This window comes from Terrapene carolina, unplaced genomic scaffold (assembly GCF_002925995.2).
Source record: "Terrapene carolina triunguis isolate 2854851 unplaced genomic scaffold, T_m_triunguis-2.0 Scaffold69, whole genome shotgun sequence".
Classification (NCBI taxonomy): Eukaryota; Metazoa; Chordata; order Testudines; family Emydidae; genus Terrapene; species Terrapene triunguis.
Genome location: NW_020664420.1, coordinates 32,325,998 through 32,333,662, shown reverse-complemented (window position 1 = coordinate 32,333,662; position 7,665 = coordinate 32,325,998).

The window sequence follows — 7,665 nt, the reverse complement described above, 5'->3', positions numbered from 1 at the left end:
TCCTAAAGAAGATACTGGACAAAATACAATTCACATGCTTATAACTTCTCTTGTGATACAATATACTGTTAATGCTGCATCACTATGAAGAGATATAATTAGCAGAATTACAATGGTGGCCTTCCTTGTGCTTTTTAAACCCTTTCATGCATGTATTTTTTTATATTCAGGTTTAATAACCAAACCAGACCTGCCACTAGCAGGCAATCTACCTATTATTATGGCATACATGCCCATTACAACAAATCACATTTTCTTTCCCTAGTCTGAGGCCAGGTAGCATAGTATTTCCCTCCACCATCTACTATTTAATAGAAGACCACATAATAAACTCTTACCACTGTTTTGTTTCAGATGGATACTGTTAAATAAAATAAGTCAAAACCACACTCCTACACATTATTTAACAGCATGCTAAGAACTTTATGTACAAAAAAAATCCCTAGAAAATTTCTTGAACAAAGACTAATTTGGTTCCTTAATGGCTTGCCCTTTCCTTCAATAAATTTGCTTTCAGATAACTTTAAACAAAGGACCCCCCCCCAAAAAAACCCCTCAGAGATGGAAATATCTTTCTTAATTAAGCATTGAGGTGAAAAATTTCAAAGCTGGGAGCCTAGTAAGGCTTCTACATCTACACTTAGGCATCTTAATATAAAGTTCTTAATTGGAGCTGCGGTGCTCAGCATCTCTAGAGATCAGGCCATGTCTATTTAGGTACCTAAATATGACTTTATGAGCCTAATCTGCTTTCAGAATTTGGATTAATTTTTTAGTTATATATTAGTTTATTTTTAGAAGAAGTCTCCTCTCTTTCTAGATACCTATCTTAGCAAATAATATTTTCTCTTGTGATCTTCTTCATTATCTACTTCAAAAGTCTTTTTTTAACATAACCAGCTAACCACTGCTAGTTTTGATTTCCACGTCTGCCAGAGAGCTGGGAAGCCTTCATGCTCTATCTAATCAAAGTCAATTTCAAGAAAGATATGACTATTGGTACATGTCAATAAAATAAAGAAAGTATGCATATAATCAAATCTATCCTAACATTAAAATTGACATTAAGACAACATTTAACTTGTGCGAAACTCTCACAGGATAACATATTAAAATGAAACAGGACTGTTTCAGCCAGTCAGAGTGCTTGAAACCTTAATTCACCTCTTGGTTCAAAATGCATTATGATACAGTTTTTAATTCCATGACTACATACTGGTTTTTCCCCAGGAGCCTTGCTTCACTGAGTACACAGGTTGGATGCGTAAGGGGACAAAGTTCAGATTTCATGTACAATTGTAAATCTTACATTTTGTAATTTTCCAAGTGCTTGACTTTGCAACTTAAATAACATACTTTTAACATAATTTTGTATGTAATTATACAGAGAGAGCCATAGGTACACACCGGACAGTAAAAATTAAGACACACACAAAGATCTATTTCTTTATAAACCCATCTAGAGGTTTCTTTTTTGCTACATGAGGGCTGATGCTACAATGAATCTTTTTCTAACAAATAGCATTATAGAAATTTCCATAGTGGGCGATAACAATAGTCTCTTTCTAGTATCCTGGACCTCTAAAACGTGGGAATCTTTTTTTTTCTGAAGTGGGCATGTGTTTCTTTTTTGGTGTTTTTAATTACGTAGCCTGCAGCCCACTGGCATGACTGCAGCCCAGACTCCTGATTCCAGAGTTGGCAAAGTGGAGCCAGTTCTGAAACTCAGCTATGAAAATACCCTCTCACCCTCTTTAGCAGGGGAGGACCTTTGGCTGGACACGAGGAATGAGAGAAGACCAAAATGCACTGTGGGGGTCGGGGGAACGAAGAGCATATCCCCCCATAATCTCCCCCCTTTTGTTCTCTGCTTGGCCTCTGCAAAGAGGGATGGGGCCAACTGACTGGCTGCTGTGTGTCACCCCTCTCTTCCCCTGCCCCCATTGCCTATTTAAGTTAAGTCTCGGCTTTTCCAAAGCCTCTTACTCTCTGGTCAGCTGCAAGGGAGCAGCTGCTATACAGCCATGCCTGGAACAAGAAAACGCATGGGCATGCTGGAAGAATCATGGGAACAAAACCAGCCCATGGATTCTTTTGGGTTCCCAGCTCCAGGATTCCAGGACAAGGAAGAATCAAGGTGACTTCTGCTCCCAGGATATACAACACCTGGAGGGAAGGGAGGAGCTCTGGGACCCCCTTCCCGCTTGTGGGGGTGCACACCAGCAAAGGGGTCACATCTCAGTTCCCAACCTTGAGGAATAGCCCACTCAAGGAGCAGGAGCCCTGCCTGGGAGGGAGGCAGCTTTCTTCCAGAGCCATGAAAAATTCTAAAAATTCAGACACAGAGGGGCACTGCTGCCCAATTTTAATCTCACATTTCTTGTAGATAGCAATACAAGGTATCCTAGCCACTGGGTACTTTCATGGGATTACCTGATATGCCAGGGGCATCATATAGTCTCTGTCTCACACAGATTCCAGGTCTTTCTGGAATCTGCTAGTGCTAGTGGAGGAGGAGGACCACCACCCAACACATCTCCTTCCCCATAGACAGAACATCCACATGCACATAGTGCAGGAGTTTTATGAGATAGCTCATTTTCTTTCGGTACAAGGCACAGTGAATGGATGGACATCCCATTAAGGGCTCTCTCGGTGAACAATGCAGCATTATCAAAATAGGAAGCACACTTATTCTATGAAAATGATGTGGTTCTGTTTCTCAGAGCTGCAGTTTAGAGCTATTTAAAGTGACATTTCCTAGATCCCAGTTCTTGCCGAAGTGGATACATCCTCTACAACTTATCCCTACCAACTCGGTTTGAGGAAGGAGACAATGAGTCCAGATTCTTCTTGAATGAGCAGGAAATAGAAAAAAAATCCATGCCATATAGGCCTATTGTTTGGGCCCAATAAATTCAGATAGACAAGAAGCAACCTAGTCACCCAAAAAAATTCAAGAGGGGCATAAGGTCACTCGGCCCACCCCTAAAAGGCTTGTAAAATAGGAGAGCACAGATCATGTTGATGTTTTGGTGGTGAGATGTGTGGATAGAGATAGATGAGTAGATAGCTACTGCACTGGCAGCACACCCAGGTGTGCACTGTTGGAGCAGGTAATGGCATTATGAAGGGATATGAGAGGCCCATTTTTCAAAGCAGCTTCCTGAGCTGTCAATGCAGGGCCACAATTTAGTGTGCACACATGCACTTAAGCACACAAATTAGTTAACTGCCTACTTAAGCACCCATTTCTACTTGGAAACGTGGGACGCACACACACACACACAGTCTAATCAACCATTTTTAAAAACAGGGTTCCATAGCCAAACTATTCATATTAATCATGCACTTGTCATACATTCAGTCGGCTGGTTTCCATGATTTTTTGTAAATCTGAATACTTTTAAAGCTAATATATATTAAAACAGAAAAAGTTAAGGGTGGTGAGTACAACTTCTGAGTTGATACTTTTAGTTCTAAAAAATGCCAACATAAATATGCATTCTACGAGCAAAATTTTCTGTTTGTGCTTGTCAATGATCCACATACACCATAAGGAATGTTATGAGAGCTTGTGAACATTCCTATGCAGAACTTTCTGCATTTTTTGGTAGACTCGTCTTTTTCATTCCCTCCATGAAAGAACATACAGGGTTTTGTCACTCATCTTCTACAGCTCTAACACACTAATCTTCTTTACCATACTAAAGGCTTGGCCACACATGGCATCCTACCAGAACAACTCCATTAAACCAGAACAAGGTACTTTTATTCCAGAGTAAGAGTGTCCACAGATGGAGGTTATTCAGGAAGAGCTAACACACTTTAAATTCATGCCCTACCAATATTAGCTTTAAAATACAGACAAGCTCAGAGTTAATAATTGTAAACACAATCTAGATTCTATACAATGCAATCAATATATGAGGATACAAATACCCCTAATCTGTAGGCTAAATATAAATGTTCATGTTTTTGTCTTAACGCAAATAAGCACAGTTTAAAACAGAGGAATTGCAATACCTGATCAGGCCAGTGCCATCTAATCCAGTATCATTTCCAAAAGTGGCCAGTCAGACATTTGAGAGGAAGGTGCAAAAATTCCCTTAGAGGATCATTTTGGAACAACATGCCCATAAGATAAAATTCTCCCTTCTCCTGTCCATTAGTGGATGGTTTAGGGACTGAAACAGATGGATTTATATCCCCTGCTCTTTTTATCCTATCTATTATAATTAACTGCATGTTTTCATTACCCATATGACTGTTTAATCCTTTTATAAATCCTGCTTAACTGATGGTCTCACTGATGTTTTATGGCAGTGCGTTCCACATACAAATTAAACATTACTTTAAAGCATTTCCTTTTATCAGTTGTAAATGTATTCCCTTTCAATTTCATAGGACGTCCCCTTGTATAAGAGAAAGTGCAAATAGACACAGCTAGAAGAAGACCATGCACCTTTTTTTTCCTTTGAACAGATAATCAACTAAATGAATGATGAAATTTTAAATGTCACACACTGAAGGAGAGGCTTTTGTGACAGAAGAAATTGATATAACAGATTAGAAAAAGACAGTTTGAAGGTTGCCACCTGCTACACGTTTTGTGGAATCTTTATGCCATTACTGAGGCTGACGTGTTTTTCTTGAAAAATAATCTTGGACAGATGAGATGTTATAACATTGTGTCATGAAATTATTACATTTTTTCATGTCATCATATTGCACAGCAAGGTCCTTGACATGGTGATACATATTAACTTGTTTTTTTAGTGAAACTGGAAAAGAAGGCTAGTAAACTTTGACTTCCTGAGAAGTAGATGAATAAGAGCAAATTCTGAGGATATATTAAGCTACATCTTCAAAGTACTCTAGCTTTAATGATTTTCCTACAGATCACTATGCTGGCCAGCAGCAAGCGACTGGCCGTCTCAGTTGGTTGGTTTTCCAGTAGTGGTTTGGCATTTTTATCACAGTATGCTTAGTTGGCTAGATCAGCACACGTTGGGTGTTCTGAGCTGCTCAAGCCCCGGAAGGTCATGGATTTTTGCTCCACACTGGGCTGACTTATCCAGAGGAAAGGTCAGCCTTCCATATATTCTGAAAAGCTGTGCAGCAGGGAGCTCTGCAACTGTTCAGGTCACCAAAGCTCATAAATGAGCTCTCTGCTGTCTAACTTCAATCTGTCCATATCTCCAGGGGCTTCACAATGCTCAAGAGTTATGGATTTAGTTATACCTCGCTTGCACATGGGTGAGAAGTTCCCTCAATCTAGTCCAGATGAGATTGAATTAAAAACAAAACAAAACACACCCAAAATTGATGTTGTCTTGCCCACTCCACAATTGCTATTTTGCTGGGGACAGTAGTTGTGCTCATGATCCCTATTTTAAGGTGACCGTGTAATTTTTAGGCTGCATTCTAGTTTGTTCTTCTCCAAAACAAAACTGTTAAGCAGCAAAACCATGGCTTCTCCAATATTAAAATTCTCTCTTAGGTGGCTGGCATTCAGGTAGGCAAGCAAGAATGCAAGGATACAATGGAACTTTAGAATTCCCATGCCATTTCTTTATACTCAGTGGCCACACAGTTTGACTGAGCTAGATGGAGTCATAGGCTTCACCCCTAGGGAAGGGCTAACTTCCACATGTCTAACACTAGTTCTGCAGCCAGTAAAGGAGGTTATCTTTTGTATCATAATAATCGGGATCAGCAGCCATCTACCAGCAGTCCTGGAAGCTCCTTTCGCACACTATGTAAAGACAAAAGCAGGGGTTGGCACCACCATGTTGCACGATGGACACTTGACAAAATTACCGTACTTAGTGATGGACATTGGGGGAGTAATGTCTTTCAGTCATTCAATTTTTTGAAAAATTACGATGGACCTCAAATTTTTTACCACAGACACTTGTGTCCATGTACGGACATATTGCTGACCTCTGGACAATAACCCAAGTGAATTAGGCACCTAACTACCTTTGAGAATCTGAACCAAACTTATTAGTGAAAAGCTCCACGTCTACATTAGAGAAAAGACCGGATGGGATTCTTATTTTTTTCTATAGATTTTAGGAATTTTCTGTAGCTGAACAAAGATAATGAACATTGCTCATAACTAAAAGTGAAGAGATTACTTCTTTGACTAAATAAAATGCATATTATCCAGATCACTCTGTTCTTTTTCAGCTGCTTGGGTGTAAAAACTGAGAAATCATGGGTGAACCTCAAAATATTTTTATGCCATCAAACACCCAAAAATTTGGATGCTCATCCACATCTTAGGAAATGAAACAATGTGTATTCCAGAAAGGGCAATTTATGGAAACAGATGGTGAACAGAACAAGTACCGTTTTGCTACTACACATCCTGTGAATAAACAGTGCAAGTTATTTATATATATTACTGAGCACTGATCTGAAGTGAAGATATTTGGTATCTGGAAAAACATCTCATGGGATCACCCACTAAAATGAATGGGACACTCATGACACATCCATGTCTTCTAGCCCCAGGAGACCCTGCTACTTTCCAGTGGTCCTCAATCTATGAGTACCAGAAAGGACAGAAATACAAGCCTCTTAACTTAAGTCAGAAAGCAGATAAATGCCATGACAGCAAAATAAGATGACAAAGTTGGCAAGTATAATACTTTTTAGAAGACTTCAGAAAAACTAAGACGACATTTTTGACATTTCAGCTAGCAATACTTTACAGAATTTTTTCTATCGTCCCCCTTACTGTCCAGCTTTATCATGTGTGAAATGATCTGTGCAGTTCATCCTCATTTTATGATTTAGTATGAGTGGCTTATGTATTGTTTATTTCTTCTTTTAGCATTTAATTTCTTAAATAAATGCTCGCAAAATATGCTTCCCCTAGCAAGGATTTCATATCTATGGTCTTCAGTAGTTCAAATACAACACAATGTTTTCAGGTTCTCTGAGGAATTTGGTGAGTTTTTTTTATGCTAGTCTCATCTTTTTAATTCCCTTCATGAAAGGGAACTCTAAGTTTTGTCATCTGATCTTCTGTTGTTCTAATGCAGCATGCAGAGCTGAGATATATGAAATACTGTAAATCTGTAATTCAAAACACAATGTAGACTCCAGAAAATCCAATCAAGCTACGGCTATTTGCAACCCTAAAGGGGCCATTATACCAATTGGGAATCACTAGAGTACAGCTTTGCTCCAGCCACACTCCTTTCCTTCAACATACTCTCTTGCTCAGGCCAGGAAGAGGAGTGGCCTAGAGTCAGCTATACTAGCTCTATATCACCTGGAGATTTGCATAGCCCTGCGGGAACTTCCCAACTAAACAGCTGAGCCAGCTTTCCACCTATCTTACCCTGCCAAGTGATAGAAAGCCAGCAAAATGGAGGACAAGGATCTAAACCAAAAATCTGGGAGCTCTGGGGATGACATAATAGAATTTTCCTTAGCCTACATCATCACACTTTACTTTGGTCAGTAAATCAATATACATGAGGCACAGCAGTGGGGGAGCAATTTTCCACTAGGAAGGGATTAACATGGCTCAGTATGGATATTTTCTCCCCTCGTACATACCTGCAGATCAAGGGCAACTTCTCCTCCTACCTTCCAGTTAATAAATAGTGTGGTGCGAGGACTCCAAGAATATTTGCCTTTGTATGG